Raw genomic sequence first — 21,960 nt, forward strand, 5'->3', positions numbered from 1 at the left:
AACCATTGCCAAATCAGACATCAGTTGCATCAGCCTAGCCCCAAAACAACAGATGCTGCAAAAGCGATGCCGCAAGAAAATCAACATTGAAGGCCTTTAAGACCCTGCAAAGACAACGCTTCACACTCCCTCACAGATACTGGTAACCCCCAACCATAACACCATCCTTGATGTAAACAGCCTTGATTCAAGCCTGTGGCTAGCCATCTGGGCCATCCTCACCACCATCTCTAATTGACAAGAAGTCACTGGAAGAATAAGCAAACCAATATCCCCAGCATTGAGCTGCTACTTACATTTGGTTAGCTCTGATGAGACATGATGCATGCATGCTGAACACCAGACTTCCACAATGGACACACTATTCTGACCTTTATTATGGCAGGAGATTGCCAGGTGGAGAGAGAAAAAGATTCAAGAATGTTCTTAAAATTTCTTGAAAAAGTTTTTCAGGCCTGTTTATTACGGAAGGGAATCCCTGGCCCATAACTACTCAAAATAGGGTGAATGTGCACAGTCTTTTTCCCAGGGTTGGGGAATCAAGAATTAGAGGGCATAGGTTTAAGGTGAGAAGGGAGAGATTTAATAGAGGGAACTTTTTCACAGAGGGTGGTCAGTATATGGAATGAGCTGCCAGAGGAAGTGGTTGACGCAGGTACATTAACAACATTTAAAAGGTACTTGGACAGGTACATGGATAGGAAAGATTTAGAGGAATATGAGCCAAACACGACAAATGGGATTAACTTAGATGGGAATATTGGTCGGCATGGAACAGTTGGGCCAAAGGGCCTGTTTCCTTCCTGTATGACTCTATAAAATGAAGAACCACCATTCAAGATGATGGTGAGAATATCAAGTCCACTCATCAGCCTCGTGCAAACAGCAGAAAGAGTGCAGCATCTCCTAAATTCCCCACTCGCCTGCACCACAAGCACCTTGTGCTCACCTGTGGCAGACTTTGTGGGTCCTATAGTGGCCTCATCAAAGACCTCAGACCTACAGTGGAAATAAATCCCCCTCAGCCTTGAGGAACTACCTGAGGAGGTGGTCATCCATTAAAAATTGACGTTATCCAAATAATTTCACATTCTGTTGCTGCCTTTCATCTTTAAAATTCTACAAGGTTGAGAACAATTCTCACTTATTTTTGGAAGTTTATGAACGATGCTCTAATTGTAAATCTCATCCCATCAGTGCCCACGAGCTTAATAAGGGAAGTGACACTCAGTAAAACCTTCTTCGATTTGAATCTATCAGTTATGATTGTAATTGTTTGAACCAATCACAAGCAAATGCTCTGTTAGGTATTGGTATTGGTATTGGTATTGGTTTATTATTGTTACTTGTACTGAGGTACAGTGAAAAGCTTGTCTTACAAACCGATCGTACAGGTCAATTCATTACACAGTACAGTTACATTGAGTCAGTACAGAGTGCATTGATGTAGTACAGGTAAAAACAATAACAATACAGAGTTCAAGAATTATAGAATTATATGTATATACCAGGCATTAATTCAAAGAAGAAGAGTCTTAGATAGATAAGATATTTATTTATTAGTCACATGTACATTGAAACACACAGTGAAATGCATCTTTTTTTGCATTACTAAGAATGTGCTGGGGGCAGTCCACAAGTGTCGTCATGTTTCCGGCACCAACATAGCATGCCCACAACTTCCTAAACCATACGTCTTTGGAATGTGGGAGGAAACCGGAGCACCCGGAGGAAACCCACGCAGACACAGGGAGAATGTACAAACTCCTTACAGACAGTGGTGGGAATTGAACCTTAATATAAATTGCAAGCAGTTTGAAGTTAAAAGGACAGTTCTGTAAACAAACAATACTGTCTACAGAACACAAGTTACTGACCCAGGAGACTGGCTGCTCATGAGATATGGTTTGCAAAGTGATGTGACCATGAGACCCTCTCGTATGCATCACCCACGCGTAACACAATTGGGGTACGTTAATTGGCCGACATCAAACCAGGCAACCATTTTGCACCATTATGTCTGAGAAGCTTCCAGACCAGACTGATGTTGTCACTTAGCACTGGTTTTGTCACAGGCATATTTGTTCTGTCAATAATTGGAATATTTGTGTACTCATAGATTCAGCCCTCACAGCACTAATTTTGGGTGTCTGGGTTCTTGTCCTCAGAAGCTTTTAGACTATCTGTTTGAATTACTATGTCCCAGCAAAGGTGTTTGAACATTCAGGGGTGTCTTGTCAATTACACTGTGCTCTCATTGTAAATATGTAACTCAGTGGAACTATTTGTCAGACTCCAGATATTGAAGTAAGCAATGCCATTGTAGCTATTGAAATTGTATTGAATTACCTGCTGTTAACTCTGTTCTTAAAAGAATAAAAACAATGTACTTTGAGTTCAGGGACACTCTACTTAGAGGGTCTCCAGGAGAATGCCTGCTTGTCGTAATGAATAAAGACCCTTTATATCAACTAGCTTCAGTGTCTCTCCTGTGACTCAGTTCACTGTCACAGTTACCGTCACTGTCAACAGTGACTCAGTTCACTGTCACTGTCAACAGTCACACTGTTATCGTGGGGGCGGCATAGTAGCATAGCGGTTAGCGCGACGCTATTACAGCGCCAGCGATTGGCGTTCGATTCCCGTTGCTGTCTGTAAGGAGTTTGTATGTTCTCCCGTGTCTGCATGGGTTTCCGCCGGGTGCTCCGGTTTCTTCCCACATTCTAAAGACGTACAGGTAGGTTAATTTGGGGTTTAAAATGGGCGGCGTGAATTCATTGGGCTGGAAGGGCCTGTTACCACGCTGTAAATAAAATTAATTTTAAAAAAATGCTCAAACTAGCGAAGTTCCAAACTACAATATAGAAGGCCAGAGCTTAAAATAGGTTATTGAGTTGTGGTCATTGATTTATTCCACCAAATAAAAAAAGAGACAAAGCAATTCCCTGTTCCAATCGATCAACACCTGGGAAATGAGAATCAGAGTCAGCTGGTCCAAACCAAGTTGTGCCTCAAGGGTGAATTGTGGTGGCTGTAGTCGGGGATTTTGAGACACTCTGCGAGAGTCCAGTCAGTCCCACACCAGCAGAATGTCTGATGCCAGCACACCTGTCACTCTGCTCACTCACTGAACTCCAGATGGCAGAGCCCAGTCCTGCCAGGATTCTCCAGCAGTACACTGAGAAATCAACCCTACTCCAGCTGAGAGCAAATACTGGGCCTAGAGATTCCCAGTCTCAATAGATTTCTTGACATAATGAGAATCAAGGGGATGAGGTTCGTGCAGGAGAGTGACACTTTGTTAAAGGATTAACCTTGATCTTATAGAATGGTGGAGCAAGCATGAGGGGCCAAATGGTCTCCTCCTGCTTCTGTATCTTATGTTGACACGAGGAGGAAGGGTTATTGTTCACTTGGTATTGGTATTGATTTATTATTGTCACTTGTACTGAGGTATAGTGAAAAACTTGTCTTGCATATCAATCGTACAGGTCAATTCATTACACAGTGCAGATACATTGAGTTCGCACAGAGTGCATTGAGGCAGTACAGGCTGAAAACAATAACAGAATACAGAGTAAAGTGTCACAGTGACAGGGAAGTGCATTGCAGGTAGACAATAAGGTGCAAGGTCATAACAAGGTAGATTGTAAGGTCAAGAGTTCATCTAATCGTATAAGGGAACCATACAATAGTCTTATTACAGTGGGATAGAAGCTGTCCTTGAGCCTGGTGGTATGTGTCCTCAGGCTCCTGTATCTTCTCTCTGATGGGAGAGGAGAGAAGAGAGAATGACCCGGGTGGGTGGGGTCTTTGATCATGCTGGCTGCTTCGCCAAGGCAGCGAGAGGTATTGACAGAGTCCAAGGAGAGGAGGCTGGTTTCCGTGACGTGCTGGGCTGTGTCCAAAACTCTCTGCGGTCCTGGGCAGAGCAGTTGCTGTACCAAGCCATGATACATCCAGATAGGATGCTTTCTGTGGTGCATTGGTAAAAGTTGGTGAGTGTCAAAGGGGACATGCCAAATTTCTTTAGCCTCCTGAGGAAGTAGAGGCTCTGGTGAGCTTTCTTTGCTGTGGTGTCTACATGGTTGGACCAGGACAGGCTGTTGGTAATTTTATATTCTCAGTGTTCTCATATCTTTAACTTATTTATTTCCTTCAGCCTTTAGTTGGCAAACATCTCTGCATTGACATCAGGTGAGGCTCCACCTGCAACTTCACCTCCGGCTATTAGCTGTCAGTGCGCTGGGTGGTAAAGCTGTCCTCAGCAGCAGACTGCCCGAGGCCTCTGCCAGATGCCTCCTTGGTGCAAAGGTGAACTTAATTGGCCTTGCACTCAACCCAGGTAACTTGTGGGTGGGCAGAGACCGCAGGTGGTAGTCTGGGCAGTGGGTCAAGTCCAACTCAGTCCAGGAGAATTCATATAAGCTGCGCAGCAGAACCTCGCTACAGAGGGGCCCTAGTCACTTTATTGGTGGCCCTTTTCTAAATGGTGCAATCACAAATTGGTTTCTATGCTATTAACATATTAATAGGTTTCCCGGAATTATTTGGACCACCTCATTCAATAGTTAGCACATTCTAAATGCAAAACTGAGCAACGTGTTTTGTGAGGCGGTATCTTTTCTCGAGGATGAGTCCATTTATTCCCATTGAATTAAATTATTCAGTGCACTGTGCCGTCATCTATAACACCCATAAACTTGGCAGAGCTACTAAATTGACTTAACCCTGGGGAATTAAATAAATTGGGCTTGCCCCATTGGGAGAATGAGCGCTGTATCTCAAGAGAAACTAATGCTGCAGATTTCCAGCAAGTTAAAGACGCTGACAATGGGTGAGCCATTCAGCTCCATGACTTTGTCACGGCTGATCTATGACCCAGATCCGTATCCCTGCCTTCTGATTTTACAGTAATTACTGTTTATGTTGGACAGTTGGGAAGCTTTTTGCTGTTTGTGTGTGAACACCTTTCCTAACTTCAGCCTGAGCCCAATGATCAAATTCTTGAACAATGCCCCATCATGGGGTCCCCTGTTAGTTCCCTTCAATAGTTTTAAGTACTGCACAGAAGCAAAGTTAGAAAGTGCTTAACACGATGGAGACTTCCCATTGTAAGGTACACCGAAACACAACTGACAATTTAGGTCTGACACTCCCAGTCATTTATTCCGAGCTCCGTCCTTTTGATTATTATTAACAAAAGGGCACAGAAAGGAGAAGACATCAATGGTGCTTGGAGTGAAATATTGATCAAATCAATACATACTGTGAGAAGAAAAACTTCAATATCTTTACAGAGACGTCTGCCTGGTTTTAAATGAAATTGTATCTTAGTTATTGGCAATGCACAGAGATCACAATAACAAGAAAACTTATTATCCTAATAATTTCATATTTTCTTGCTGACTTCCATCTACTGTTGCTGTTGTTATAAAGAATTTTTCATACTTTTGTCTGATTTTCCGTTCACAGCAGAATGTTGGCTTCTCCCTCTCTCTACAATCCTGCTGTAGCAGTAAGTGAAATGCAAAATTTGACTGGCTTGTTTCATGGTGATTTTGTTGGAAAAGTGTCACTGAGAATATTTCTGAGATAAATCACAATCTAGCTTATAAAAATCTTCATCATGAGGAGAATCAAAATATATAATAACTGAAACCTGCTGCAATATTTCTTGACTAGTACAGATCAAATGTATTTGTTGCAGATAAGATATTCAACCTTTCTTAAGGATGCAACAGAACTCAATGTGAATACGAGTCCTCTCAGCCGCTTTTGAAATGATTTAATTGTTTTTTTCTAGTAATTCTTGTTCTACCACTCTAGACTTGTTGCACTCTAGTCCTGCATTTTAATTGTGTTATGATGCTTTCTAATTTCATCACCCATTGTCTTAACACACTTGCATTTATGTTATCTATTTTGGTGGGCATTTAGACCCTTGTCAAATTGTCACATTCCTTCTGATAAAAGTTAGTTCCAAATATATCTTCACAACTAATTAGAGATGATTCTGATCTTTCATTTTACAAACATGAGGTCCTACCTATCACTTATAATGGAGCTATGGCCATTCAGGCAGGTTTTCTTGTCTATTCACTCCAGGTAGAAGAAATACTGGCCAGGGTTTATAAAGGTGAGTTGTTCCAACACTATCTGTTTGTAGTCATGTGGGATTTGAATTTTATCTCTACAGTTACAATTCCTTATGAAGCAGACCAATATTCTTCTAATTTCATTTATAACTGCCCTTTGTGTAGCTTCCTTTCATTCTGGCACATAATGATACAATGCAAATGTAATAACCCTCATTATAATAATAGAGAGAAGGATATGTTAACTCATGTGCTTGCAGCCATCTTTATTTCTCTCCTCCTTGTTCCCTCTGGTGGTTAACTGCTGGGTAAGCTCGTACGGCAGTAACCCAAGGTGGACAAGCACAAGGAATTGAACAACTCAATGGATTCCATTATATAGGAGAGAAACAAAGGACTGCAGATGCTAGGATCTGGATGAAAAACACTATGATGCTAGAGGAACTCACCTGCAGGTTATTTTGATTAATAAAGCACTCTGTTAGTTTGGAAACACAAGACAAACTTTCAGTATATAATGGAGTAAAACACTATGATGCTGAAGTTCCTCCAGCATCATAGTGTTTTACTCCATTATATACTTCCAAATACATGAACTAATCAATTTATTTATAAAATTCTGTCATGGATCTTCAGTCAGAGCAATTGCAAAATAACTCAAAGTTTACAAAAGATGTGAAAGATGTAAATTCCAAACTATCAGTGCTCATGCTGTGTTTCATACGCTTTCATTAGGATCATGAATTTCACATGTATTGATGATCCTTGATAAACCCATTTGTTCTATTGTAGTTGTTCTCTGTTGTAGATTTTGTGCCTCATGTAATTTTAGATATGTAGCCCTTTAAATGATTTTCTCACAGATCAGCTGTTCTCTGTATTTATCACAGCAACATTTAGGGAGATGTTCCCCTGTAGGATAATTATCTGTTTGTCTCAGTGGAGTAGACCCACCACAGAGGAAAGATGCACATTTTCCTGCAGGTTATTTTGATTAATAAAGCACTTTGTTAGTCTGGAAACACAAGCGACTGGAGATGCTGGAATTTGGAGCAAACAAAAAACTGTTGGAGGAATTTAATGGGTCAGGCAGCATCTGTGGAGGCCATGGGATCATCCACATTTCAGGTTGAGACCCTACATCAGGACTGAGAGTGCAGAGGGGAGATAGTCATTATATAGAAATGAGAGGGTGGGCTGAGGCACAAGCAGGTGATGACAGATGGAACCCAATTGGATGGTCAAGGGTGATGGAAGATGATGGGCAGATAGAACCAGGTGGCGGAGGGGAAGGAAATAGCGAAGGTGAACCAAGGGTGAAGAAGCCCAAAAGGGATAGATAGATGGGTGATGAGTAGATAAAATTAGGTGGGGGCAGGTAATGAGTCACAGTAATGAGAGGGGAGGGATGAAAAAGGTGAACAAAGGGAGAGAGAACTTGGGTGTTCATACCATTGGATTGTAGACCACCCAAGCAGAATATGAGATGTTGTTCTTCTAGTTAGTGTTTGCACTCGCTGTGGCACTGAACATAGAATACAGAAGAGTACAGCAGAGGAACAGGTCCATCGACCCACATGTCTGTGCCGAACCTAATGCCAAATTAAACCAATCCTTCCTGCCTGTATATGATCCGTAACCCTCCATTCCCTGACAGTTCATGTACCTACCTAAACCATGTTAAAGGCCACTCTCATATCTGCTTCCACCACCACACCTGGCAGCGCATTCCAGGCACCCACCACTCTCTGTGTAAAAAAACTTGCCCCACACATCTCCTTTAAACTTCCCCCCCACCTCACCTTAAAGTTATGCTCTCTAGTATTTGACATTTCCACCCTGGGAGAAAGATTCTGACTGTGTACCCTTGCTATGCCTCTCATAATTTTATAAACTTCTATCAGGAAGGAGGCTGAGGATAGACAGGATGGTGTAGAAATGGGAAGGACAGTTGAAATGACACGCAGCTGAAAGCTCAAGATGGCCATTGTGGACAGAGTGCATGTGCTCTGCAAAGCAGTTGCCTAGTCTATGCTTGGTCCTGGCAATGTAGAGAAGGCCACATTATGAGCACTGAATGCAATAGACAAGGTTGGAGGAGGTGTACATAAATGTCTGCCTCACCTAGAAGGGCTGTTTAGGTCCCTGGATGGTGGTGAGGAAGGAGATGAAGGCTTAGGTATTACACCTCCTATGGTTGCAGGTTGGAGAGGGGAGTGGGGGGGAGGTGGGGTGGTGGAATGAGCGGAGCAGGGAGTAACAGTGAGAGTGGTCCCTGTGGAAACTAGAAAGTGGGGGGAGAGGGGAAGATGTGACATGCTGGGATCCAATTGAAGCTGGTGGAAACAGCAAAAGATGTGAAGGCTAGTGGGGTGAAAAGTGAGGACCAAGAGATCTCTGTACTGTCTGAGGAAAGGGAGGAGGGATGAGAGCAGGTGTGTGGGAAATGTGTAAGGGCTCCTTCAACAATACAGAGGGGAAGCCATGTCCCCTGAAAAAGGATATTTTTCATTAATTTACTACATCCGCTCCAGTATCCTACAAAAGGTGATACCAATGTATTTGTCATCAGCTGTTCCAATAATCATAAGAATAGTCCCTGAACTTGAAAGTTCCACTGCATAATTGGTTGAAGCTTAAAATAGTTGACTGAGTTTAACTGACTGATTTAATCAATCAAAGAAATCTGACAAAGCAATTTCCTGCTCCATTCAGTCAACACTTGGAAATTGTAATGCATAGTCGACAGATTCAAACCAGTATGTCTTTTAAGAATCCTAACTGACATAATTGAAATAAATTATTTTTGTAGAACCTAACTACGTTAAAAAAAAACTTTATTTATACAGCCTGGTAACAGGGCTTTCCGGCCCAGTGAGCCCACACCGTCCACTTACACGGTAGTGTAGCGGTTAGCATAACGCTATTACAGCACCAGTGAACCGGTTTCAATTCCGGCCACTGTCTGTAAGGAGTTTGTATGTTCTCCCTGTGTCTGCGTGGGTTTCCTCCGGGTGCTCCGGTTTCCTCCCACATTCCAAAGACTTACGGGTTAGGAAGTTGTGGGCATGCTAAGTTGGCGCTGGAAGCGTGATGACACTTGTGGGCTGCCCCCAGAACACTGTACGCAAAAGATGCATTTCACTGTGTATTTCAATGTACATGTGACTAATAAAGATATATCTTATCCTGGAGGAAACCCACACAGACACGGGGAGAACGTACAAACTCCTTACAGACAGTGGCTGGAATTGAACCTGGGTCGCTGACGCTGTAATAGCATTGCACTAACCGCTACTTTACCGTGCCGCCCCTATATTTAGCAGGGTATTAGATTGATAAAATACAAGTTACCCTTTCATTTTAATTATCAGCAAACTTAAGAATTACTCAAATCTAACACACTGTTGTGCACTATTTGAACTTTAAAATCGAGTGCGAGAAAGTAAAATGCAGAATCTAATTTGATGAACAGGTATAAACAAACAGAGCACCAGTCAATCCAATATGACATTCATATCACTGTCATCAGTGGTTGATCCACCCTATGGTAGACTGAGGAAGGAAGAGTAGCAAAAAGCAACCTGCTGGGGGAACTCAGTGGGCCGAGCAGTATCTATGGGGGAGAAAGAAGTGTCGATGTTTTGGTCGTGACCCTGCATCAGGACTGAGATTGGAGAGGGAAGATAGCTGGTATATAGAGGAGAAGGGGAAGGGTGAGACAGGGGCTGGTAGGTGATAGGTGGACCAGGGAGGGGTGAGGAATGATGGGGAGAAGGAGCCAGGTGGGAGACAGGGAAGGATGGAGTTGGGAGACAGAGGCAGGTAGGCATTAGGTGGAGGCAGACAAGGAAAAAAAAGGCAGATGGAGCCAGGTGGGGGGAGAGGAGGGTGAAGGTGGGGAAGAGGCTGGAGGGTGATAAGCAGGGACACACAGGCTACAGATGCTGGAATCTGACAAGTAAGGAAGGTGATAATGGGAACCAGTAAGGGGGAGCTGAAGGGCAGATGAACCTGATGAGGAAGGGGATCCGGTGGGTGAATGTATGGGTTGTAAGTGGATGGAACGAGGAGGGGGAAGGGGATGAAAATGGGTAATGGGGGGATGGAGGGGGAGCATTAGGTAGGGAACACAAATGGGATGCCCAGAGGTGAGTCAGAAGGAAAAAGAGAGAAAGAAAGTGGGGGAACACGGGAGGTAAGGCCCACCTGAAATTGGCACAATCAATGTTCAGGCTGACAGGTTGTAGAATTCCCTGGCAGGATGTGAGGCGTTGTGCTTCCAGTTTGTGTTGGACCTCACCCTGGCAGTGGAGAAGGCCGAGAACAGACAGGTCGATGCGAGAATAGGAAGTGAGTTGTAATGGCATGCAACCAGGAGCTCTGGATGACCTTGTTGACAGAGAGCAAGTGGTCTGCAAATCAGTCACCTGGTCTACGCTTGGTCTCGCTGATGTAGGAGCGGTCACACTGGGAGAACTGAATGCAGCAGGAAGGGCTGTTTGGGTCCCTGAATGGTGGTGAGGGAGGAGGTGTAGGAACAAGTGTTGCACCTCCTGCAGTTGCAGGGGAAAGTGCCAGGGGTCAGGGATGGATAGGTGGGGAAGGATGAGCAGGCCAGAGAGTACTGCATTTGATGCTCCTGGTGTGGCTGCCTCTACTTCAGAGAGACCAGGTGACTGGTTTGCAGAGCAAATGTTCACTTTCCTCAATGGCCATCCTGAGCTCCCGGTTGTATGCCATTTCAATTCCCCTTCCCATTCCCACACCAAGCTGCCCATCCATGGCCTTCTCCACTGCTACGTTGAGGTCCAATACAAACTATAAGAACAACACCTCATGCTCTGCCTGGTGATTTCAATCCTTTTTCTCAGCTTTATTTGCTCTCTTTCCATAATAAATCTCCCTTTCCAATATAAATCCTCCTTTATATTTCTCCTTTATGTGGCCTCTCTACTCACAGCCCAATGGTACGAACATTGAATCTTCCCATTTCAAGCAACTCACTCCTCCTGTGCTCCTCTCTCTCTCTCTCTCTCTCTCTGTCTCTCTGGCTCTCTCTCTCCCCTTCTGATCCACCTCTGGTCCTGTCCTCCCATTTTTGTTCACTTTGACATAGCCCACCTTCCTCTCCAGTCCCCCATCACCCACTCTTATCCGCCCTCCCCCTTCTGGTTCCCATCCACCTACTACCCTCACACTTCGCCTACTGGATCCCTTCCCCCATCTGGTTCCATCTGCCCTTCATCTCTCCCTGAATGCTTCCTATTATCACCTTTCTTACTTATCAGGTTCCAGCAGCACTGGAGGCCTTTGTGTCCCCGCTTATCACCCTTCAGCCTCTGTCTCCACCCTCCCCCTCCCCTCCCCCCGGCTTCTTCTGCTTCCTTTTTCCCTTGTCTGCTTCCACCTATCACCCATCTGCCTCTGTCTCCCCAACTCCACCCTTCCCCCTCACCTACCCCTGTTTCTGCCCAACATCCTTCATCCCTCCTCGGTTCACCTACCACCTACCAGCCCCTGTCTCACCCCTCCCCCTCCTCTCTTTATACTACGTCCTCTCTCCATTTTCAGTCCTGATGCAGGGTTTTGACCCAAGAAGTCAACGATTCCTTTTCCCAGATTCTGCTCGACCCGCTGAGTTCCTCCAGCAGTTCGTTTTTGTTCCAGACTCCAGCAGCTGCAGTCTCTTGTGTCTCCAAGGAAGTGTAGCATTTGATCAAAATGAAACACTTCATACACCAGAACTTAGGGGAGAGGAGGAATCGTCCACCTAGTCTACCCAGCGATAGATTAACTCAATTCATATATATCGGCTCCCCAGTTTCTTGGATAATGTGAGAAAAGAATTGAAGATAATTCAGAAAACTCCTCATGTGTTGAATGCAAGTTCCTACAAACTGTAGAAACTCAGAGGTCCCACAATGTGATGTTTATCGTTCAAGAAAGTGACCTTTAAAAGGCAATAAAGCTGCTATATGGAAATGGGCTACTCAGCCCATTTAGATTGTTCTTTTCATCAACTATTGCTCAGAAACTAGATCATACATGTTTTTTTCAGTGCTATGTAAATGAAAATTGAAAACTCACCATGCACCCTGTGAGCAGTGACCTTCCATCTTGTGAATTCCCCATCAATGTTACCACTGCTTGATCCGAATCTCCCCCTTCTTGCACCCTCTCAACTACCTCCTTCAACCATCATGCTAACCACCTTATGCCCCACTCAGTGCTGGTGCTTGATCTCACCCCACCATCCAAAATGCTAGGTCAATCTGCCCTCCTGACCTCCCAAATTACTCCAACTCTCAGTACCAATAATGCCAGTAAGCACATTCAAGGGACCTCTTTACCTCTTCAAGCCTGACCTAGACACAGAAGGATTGATCAGCATATATTGCCCACAAAGGTGTACAACAGGTGTGACAATATGCAACAGGATCTCAAGGGTAACTGAAATCAATTGTCGTTGAACAAGGACCCCAATGGTCACTGTTCCATCACAGTTACACTGCTCCAGTGTGCTTTCAGCCAAACATCCCCATATGGGTTTCTCTCTCTTTCAATTTCTCTGGCAACCTTTCTGCCTATCTTGTTCCATGCTTATGCTTCTCATTTAGAATCCTTCATGGTGATATATTTTTTACTGGGATATTGGTTCTGTTTTCTCACCTCAGCTTCTGCATCTTGAAAACTCTCATCATCAGTGATTTCAGTTGCTGTCTCAACTTTATTTGGTGTCTATCCCCTTTTCCACAATAAATCTCTCCTTCCATTATAAACTCTCCTCTACATTTTTTCCACCATCCCTTCAAATGCAACATCACATGTGACCTCTCTACCCACAATACGATTATCATATCACAGGTCATTTCTCTCTGTTGGTTCACAATGAGGTGTGAGTATTGAGCCAAGACCAATGGTCTTCAGCCAAGACCATTCTTTCATCATCTTTCCCCTCCACTCACTTGCATAGCCCACCAGGCTAAAATCTATCCCTGTGCTGGCTCTGAACTCATGTATTACAACTGAATTCCAACTCTAAGTGCTGATCTTGTCTGTGGGTCTCAGTCCCTTTTTCTCTTAATCATTCCCATAAAACTGTTGACCAACCAATTCCTCTTCCTGCACCGATTCTTAAGTTTCCTCTCTTTCTTTTAGCACTTGCTTTTTAACTGAATTTCCCCACTATTACTGAAGCCAGTCTTTAGCCAATTTGAAATCACTGCACATGATATCAAGAAACATCTGAGAGCACTCGATACTGGAAAGGTTATGGGATATCTTGGGTGTCTTGCTGAAGAACTAGTCATGCCCCTATTTAAACTCTTCCAAGATATCTACAAGACTGCCATCTACCCAAGAATCAGTAAAATGATCAAGTATTTCTGGTTTAACAATGATCGGAACAAATTCAATACAGTCAATTATCTCTGCATCGGTCAACTCTCACTCATCAGCAAAGTATTGGAAGATGTTGGAGACAGTGCTGTCAAGTGGCACTTACTTATCGATAAGCTGCTTAGTAATGCTCAGTGGCGGTTTTGTCAGGGCCAAACAATGAGCCTAAGCAGTGATCTGAATCCAGCCTGATTCAGCCCAATAACTTTCAAAAAGGGATTGGATAAATTGTTGAAAGGAGAAACTTGCAGAGATGCAGGGGGAGGAGGGTGGCTAGGTCTATTAACAAGCCAGTGTAAAAAAATGCTTGGCAGATTATGATAGGAGACAAAATCCAACCCTTAGTGTTGCCACCTGTTAAAGGCTGTGACGGGATGAATGGACTCCTTCATTTTTATGACTCAAAGTTAAAAAAAACTGACCAAATCACATTTACGCAACTTATTCTTTTGGACACAATTTTTTTCAGTCCTTTGTTTAAAGCTACAGCTACATACCACTTAAGATTTACTTGAAACCAAGTATAAATTCACCAGGAGAGTGGAATGCCTGGGGAAGGAAGTGTGTCTTATCTTCATTCCATTGGGTTCAGTGCATTGCACATTAGGCAATGTCTGTGTAAATGCTACTGGAATGTTCCTTCAAAGAAACTCAGCTAAAAGGCTGTGTTTTTCCACCAAAGAAGAACATACACACCCTGTGTAAGCATTACAGCATGAAAAGATGTTAACATTAAAAGGTGCCACTTTAATCAATCCTCACGCCTCATCGCAAACCAACATGACATTGATGGTGACAGGCATTGAAAGTCTAACAATCTGTTCAGCAGTGAATCTCAACTTGCACTAATACATCACAGAAAACATTTTGACTTTCCAAGGCAAGTCACTTAAGTTATTTTCTAAAATTATTCCTACACCCTCACTGGCTACCATATGTTCAGAGTGAAACAGATTGCAAACGTTCGATGAATATTACAAATGAACTCGGACTGCAGATCATTGCCAGACCACGTTGAAATGTTTGTGGAATCAATATTCCTGACACCAGCAACAGAAAATATCAAGCAAACTACTGTTTCCCCACAATCAAAGCTGCACATAAAGCTACCTTGGGTTATAATTTGATCAAGCTACAGAATTGCAAAATGTAACTGAGGCAAAATGTCTGAAAGAAATACAGTTGTCATCATTCTGTGTGTTTCATCTGCTTATTTGCATATTATGAATATTGAAATACTCATTCTCAACAATGAATTGAGAACTTATATTATATGGAAAAGAGACCTAAGTTGTGTGTGCCTCATTTATATTCCGCAAGCCCTCACTCCCAACCAACTCCTCCAGCCCCACCCCAGACCCCAAGTTTTTGTTCTATAAAGCCTATGTTTGAAATAAAGTATTATTTTACACATCCTCCAGACACAGTCCTGCACAGAAACTGAAAAACCCAGCACGATGATACTTGTGCATATAAATAATGCACTGAGAGGATGTCAAATCCAATGTCAATTTGCATATTTTATGTTACGAATGCATTGCAAACCAGCATAATACTGATTAAGTACCTACAGCATTGCTGTTATACAACCAACATGTGAATGCATATTTTAATTCATTTGAAAATGAGTCTTACCTGCAAGAGGAAATTGCCTTCGGAAAATATGTGTCACTGTCATTTGTGTTCAGATCTGAAAGCTATGTTTTATTTTCTGACTGAATTTTTTCCATTGTTTCGTCTTCTGAAAGCATTCTGTACTTTCTATGGTATTGCATCATGGTTAGCAGTGCCTGCTGTCCAGGAGGCTTTGGCAAACTGTGCTTGAATTTAAGTTGTGGCTCATTTGGTGGATCTCCCACCGTGCACCAACAAGTTGTAATTCGTTTCCATGGCAGAGACTTGAGCTCTAAAACCTGGCCTGTCATTTCAATGCAGTGCTAAGGGACTGTCACACTGTTGCAGCTGCCGACTTTCAAACCAGGTAAAGTTCTGCTTTAAATTAGAATCAAAGATCCTTTGGAACTATTTTGAACAAGAGCATATCCTTATTGTCCTGGCCAATATTTACCCCTGTTGCTAAAGTACAAATTACCTGGTCATTACTGCATTGTTGATGTAGGAGCTTGCTGTGTACAAATTGGTAGCCACACTACCTCCATTAAAACAATGATTATACCTTAGAGGTTCTTCACTGGATGTGGAGCATTTTGAGATGCCCGGAAAGGGACATGAAAGGGATATATAGAAGGGCGAAAAGACTTGAGTTTGATATTGTATTTGTCCCACCATGCCTTTGTTTTGTTGCAGTTAGTAAAAGCTCATGTAAACCAAGCACATTTAAATATTAACTCAAAACAGAAAACGCTGTGAGTAGAAGATCAGGCAGCATTCATGAAGAGAATTAGAGTTAGATGACCTGCTCAGTATTTCCACCATTTACTGGTTTTATTTGCAGTATTGCAGGAGTGAGATAGATAGGCTGGTTTTGTGGTGTTGCAACAACAACCTCGCATTCACCATCAGCAAGACCAAGGAATTGATTGTTGACTTCAGGAAGGGTAAGTTGGGTAAGTTGGGAGAACACACACCAGACTTTATTGGGGGGGGGGGGAGTCAGCGGTGGAAAGGGTGAGTCGCTTCAAGTTCCTGGGTGTCAACATCTATCCTGGGCCCCACACATTGACGCAATCATGAAGAAGGCACACCGGCGGCTCTACTTCATTAGGAGTTTGAGGAGATTTAATGTGTCACCAAAGACTCTTGCAAATTTCTTGCGATTTACGGTGGGGAACATTCTGACTGGTTGCATCACCAGTTGGTGTGGAGGCTCCAATGTGCAGGATCAAGAGAGGCTGCAGAGGGTTGTAGACTCAGCCAGCTCCATCACGGGCACAACCATCGAGAACATCTTCAAGAAACAATCATCCAGGATGCCATATTCACAAAATAGGAAAGAAAAATATTTTGTAGAAGTGACTTCATCATGTATAGGATAATAAATTGAATGGAACAGAATATCAAGAGGCACAAGAAGGTGAACACAACTGGCAGCTTGGTTCAATGGGTGAATGTAATCGCTGAGTCAATGTGCCAAACTGTTCCTGTAAAATCTCACGGTACAATGCAAATTAAACTCAATGCAAGATCCTATGAAAACATTTAGGATTTGCAATAACAACAAATGCAAAAGCATGTCATGGAGTCATAGAGTCATAAAGCAACTCAGCCCTTTGGCCCAACTCACCCATGCCGACCAAGGTGCCCATCTAAACTAGTCCCATTTGATTGCATTTGGCCCATATCCCTCTAAACCTTTCTTACCATGTGTTTCTCCAAGTGTCTCTTAAATGTTATTATACCTGCCTCGACCACTTCTTCTGGCAGCTCGTCCCATATACACAGCATCTTCTGCACAAAGAAGTTGCCCCTTAGGTTCCTTTTAAATCTTTGCCCTCTCACCTTAAACCTATGCTCTCTAGTTTTTGATTCCCCAAGCCTGGGAAAAATACTTGTGGGAAAAAAAAATACTTCTGGATTTTGTGGGGAAACATCAACGAAACTGTCAAAGTTAGCAAAAGCTACAGATCGTAATTCACCACCAGCAACAGATGGTTTTCCAACACTGAGCTCCTCATGGACTTCAGTAAGCCCATGAGGGGATATAGCAAAGCCCCATTATTGGTCCTGATTTGAATTGAGGCAATGATTTGACTGAGGTAAATGTTTATTCATACGACCATAGAACCAGAGAACAATACAGCACAATAGAGGGCCCTCCGGCCCACCATGTTGTGCCAACCTTCAAACCACTGCTAAGACTATCTAACCCCTTCCTCCCACGTATCTGTCTATCTTAAATTCCTCCATATGCTTATCTAACAATCTCTTGAACTTGACCGACATATCAGCCTCCACCAACACCCAAGGCAGCGCATTCCATGCACCAATTACTCTCTGGGTGAAAAACCTCCCTCTGACATCTTCCTTGAACTTCCCACCCATTACCTTAAAGCCATGCTATCTTGTATTGAGCATTGGTGCCCTGGGAAAGAGGTGCTGGCTGTCCACTCTATCTATTCCTCTTAATATTTTGTATACCTCTATCATGTCTCCTCTCATCGTCCTTGTCTCCAATGAGTAAAGCCCTAGCTCCTTTAGTCTCTCCTCATAATCCATACTCTCTAATCCAGGCAGCATCCTGGTACGTCTCCTCTGCACCCTCTCCAATGCCTCCACATCCTTCCTATAATGAAGCGACCAGAACTGGACACAGTACTCTAAGTGTGGTCTAACCAGAGTTTTGTAAAGCTGCATCATTACTTCACGGCTCTTAAACTCGATCCCACGACTTATGAAAGCTAACATCCCATAAGCTTTCTTAAGTACCCTATCCACCTGTGAGACAACTTTCAGTCATCTGTGGATATGAACCCCCAGATCCCTCTGCTCCTCCACACTACCCAGAATCCTGCCATTTACCTTGTACTCCACCTCAAGTTTGTCCTTCCAAAGTGTACCACCTCACACTTCTCCGGATTGTACTCCATCTGCCACTTCTCAGCCCAGCTCTGCACCCTATCAATATCCCTCTAAGATTCGACAGCCCTCCACACTATCCACAACACCACCGATCTTTGTGTCATCTGCAAACTTGCTAACCCACCCTTCCATCCCCTCATCTAAGTCATAAATAAACATCATAAAAAGTAGAGGACCCAGAACCGATCCCTGTGGGACATCACTAGTCACAGCCCTCCAATCTGAATGCATTCCGTCCACCACAACCCTCTGCTTTCTACAGGCAAGCCAGTTCTGAATCCACACGGCCAAGCCTCCTTGAATCCCTTGGCCTCTGACCTTCTGAAGAAGCCTACCATGTGGAACCTTGTCAAAAGCCTTACTAAAATCCATGTAGACCACATCTACTGTACTACCCTCATCAATCTTCCTTGTCACCTCCTCAAAGAATCCTATCAGGCTTGTGAGGCAAGATCTTCACTTCACAAAGCCATGCGGGCTGTCCCTAATCAGCCCATGATTCTTTAAATGCTCATAGATCCTATCTCTTCGGATCCTTTCCAATAGCTTACCCACCACAGACGTAAGGCTCACTGGTCTGTAATTCCCTGAACCATCCCTACTACCTTTTTTGAATAAGGGGACAACATTCGCCACCCTCCAATCCTCCAGTACCATTCCCGTGGACAACGAGGACTCAAAGATCCCAGCCAATGTTTCAGCAATCTCCTCTCTCACCTCACGAAGCAGCCTGGGGAATATTCAGTCAGGCCCCGGGGACTTATCCATCCTAATATTTTCTGATGGCTCCAACACATCCTCTCTCTTGATATCTACATACTCTAGAACATTACCCTTACCAACACTGTCCTCAGCGTCATCAAGACCCCTCTCCTTGGTGAATACTGAAGAGAAGTATTCATTGAGAACCTCACCCATTTCCACAGCTTCCAGGGACATCTTCCCACTTTTGTCTTTAATTGGACCTACCTTTACTCTAGCCATCCTTCTGCTCTTCACGTACGAGAAAAAGGCCTTGGAATTCTCCTTAACCCTACTTGCTAAAGCCTTTTCATGTCCCCTTCTTGCTCTCCTCAGCCCTTTCTTAAGTTCCTTCCTTGCTACTCTATATTCCTCATGAGCCCTGTCTGATCCTTGCTGCTTACACCTTATGTATGCTGCCTTCTTCTTCTTAACTAGTTGTTCCACCTCCCTTGTCACCCACGGTTCCTTCACCCTGCCATTTCTTCTCTGCCTCACTGGGACAAATTTATCCCGAACATCCTGCAAGAGATCCCTGAACATCGACCACATCTCCATAGTACATTTCCCTTCAAAAATGTCATCCCAATTTACACTCCCAAGTTCTCGCCTTATAGCCTCATAATTCACCTTTCCCCAATTAAATATCTTCCCATCCTCTTTGCTCTTATCCTTGTCCATGACAATGCCAAAGGTTATGGAGCAGTGGTCACTGTCCCCCAAATGCTCACCCACCGAGAGATCTGTCACCTGACCCGATTCATTACCTAAAACTAGATCTAATATGGCATCCCCTCTAGTCGGCCTGTCAACATACTGTGACAGGAATCCGTCCTGGACACACTTAACAAACTCCGCCCCATCTAAACCTTTGGCACTAGCAGGTGCCAATCAATATTTGGGAAGTTGAAGTCTCCCATGATAATAACCCTGTTATTTTTGCATCTTTCCAAAATCTGCCTCCCAATCTGCTCCTCGGTATCCCTGCTGCTACTGGCGGGCCTATAGAATACTCCCAGTAGAGTAACTGTCCCTTTCTCGTTCCTAACTTCCATCCATATTGACTCTAGAGAGGATCCTTCTACATTATGTACCCTTTCTGCAGCTGGATCGCCACCCCTCTGACCAGTATTGCCACCCCTCCTCCTCTTCTCTCCTCCTCCCTATCCCTTTTTAAACACTGAAAACTAGGAATATTCAATATCCATTCCTGCCCTGGTGTCAGCCATGTCTCTGTAATAGCCACAATATCGTAGTCCCATGTACTTATCCAAGCTCTCAGTTCACCCGTATTCCTGATGCTTCTTGCATTTAAATAAATGCACTTTAGCCCATCCACCTTTCTACTTTTATAGCCTGTACTCTGCCTCTCCTTCCTCAAAGCCTCTCTGCCTGTTAGATCTGACTTTTCCCTATCCACTTCTTCCTCTGACCTACCCCTCTGGTTCCCATCCCCCTTGCAAACTAGTTAAACCCTCCCAAACCTCCCTAGCAAACCTGGCTGCAAGGATATTGGCCCCCCTCGGGTTTGGGTGTAACCCATCCTCTCTCTACAGGTCCCACCTTCCCCAAAAGAGATCCCAATGATCCAAAAATCTAAAACCTTCCCTCCTGCACCAACTTCTCAGCCACACGTTTATTTGCCATCTCCTCCTATTCCTACCTTCACTATCGCATGGCACTGGCAGCAATCCCGAGATTGCTACCCTTTAGGTCCTGTTCTTTAGCCTTCTGCCTAGCTCCCTAAACTCACTTTTCAGGACCTCATCCCTCTTCCTACCTATGTCGTTGGAACCAACATGAACCATGACTTCTGGCTGTTCTCCTTTCTGCTCAAGAATCCTGTGGACCCGATCAGAGACATCCTGGACGCTGGTACTGGGAGGCAACATACTATCTGGGATTCATGCTCACTGCCACAGAACCTCCTGTCTGTTCCCCTGACTATCAAGTCCCCTTTCATTATTGCCTTCCTCTTCTCCTCCCTTCCCTTCTTAGCAGCAGGACCGGTCCCAGTGCCAGAGACCTGGCTACCGCTGCTTGATCCCTGCGTGTCATTCCCCCTCAAAAGCTTCCAAAATGGAAAACCTCTTATTGAGGGGAACAGCCTCCGGGGTCCTCTGCACTATCTGCCTGTTCGATTTCTTTTTCCTTTTCTCTCTCCTGACAGTCACCCTTCTATCTACTTCCTGGACCCCAGAAGTACCTGCTCTAAGGGGGTGACTGTCTCCTGATGTACAGTATCTACATAACTCTCTCCCTCCCTGATGCTCCACAGTGTTTGAAGCTGCAACTCCAGCTCATCAATTTTGAGCCGAAGTTCCTCCAGCCTCAAGCACTTACTGCAGACGTGGTCATCGTGGACCACAGCAAGGTCCACGAGCTCCCACAGCAAGCCGCTGCAGCACACCACCATGTCCTCCATCTGATCTAATTCCTTTTTTTTCCCCCACCTCATATTTTCCTACTTAAAAATCTATAAAAGATAACAGGTAAACCCTACCTTTACTTACCAGCTGCTCACCTGCCTCACCCTTTTAAGCTGAAGCCCCTTGAGCCAAAGCCCAAAACACTCTGCTCCCTCTCACTCCACTGCCCGTTCTGATGCTGCCCGCTGTATATGGCAGTCTTCCCTTTAAACTGTGTGCGCGTTAACAATAGACGTCAGGCGCCTGCGCAGTTACTCCCCGCTATCCCCGAAACTGTTAGAAGAAAAAAAACTTATCTCTTCATTTAGATCTTTTTTAACTGTTCTAACGTGTTTTGCAGGTTTGAGAGTTTTAGAGTATGATTAGATTTATACTTTCATGTTATAAAATGTTTAAATACTTATTAAATGTTTCTTTTGAATATTTTTGAATGTTATTGAAACATTCAAAATCCTGGGACCAGAACTTGATTCCTCATGTGTTGACACACAGAAAAAGTACATGCTTGGCTTTTGTTGATTGCCGGACAGAGCATTACTGGCCAGGAGGTCTTGTGTTGGTGGCAAAGCCTAGTGCAATGTAATGCTAGAGCCCCTCATTCCTCTATCCACACAAGTAGGCTGAAGAAAAACTGACAGCTGGTAGAGCCATGCCCCAGGTCTTGGGTGACTGTCCAAACTGGCAAAGACATCAAATGCTCTTGACAGACTGTGATATTTGAAAACACTCAAAAAATAATCAACCAACTTTAA

This window comes from Pristis pectinata, chromosome 10 (genome assembly GCF_009764475.1).
Source record: "Pristis pectinata isolate sPriPec2 chromosome 10, sPriPec2.1.pri, whole genome shotgun sequence".
NCBI classification, from domain to species: domain Eukaryota; kingdom Metazoa; phylum Chordata; class Chondrichthyes; order Rhinopristiformes; family Pristidae; genus Pristis; species Pristis pectinata.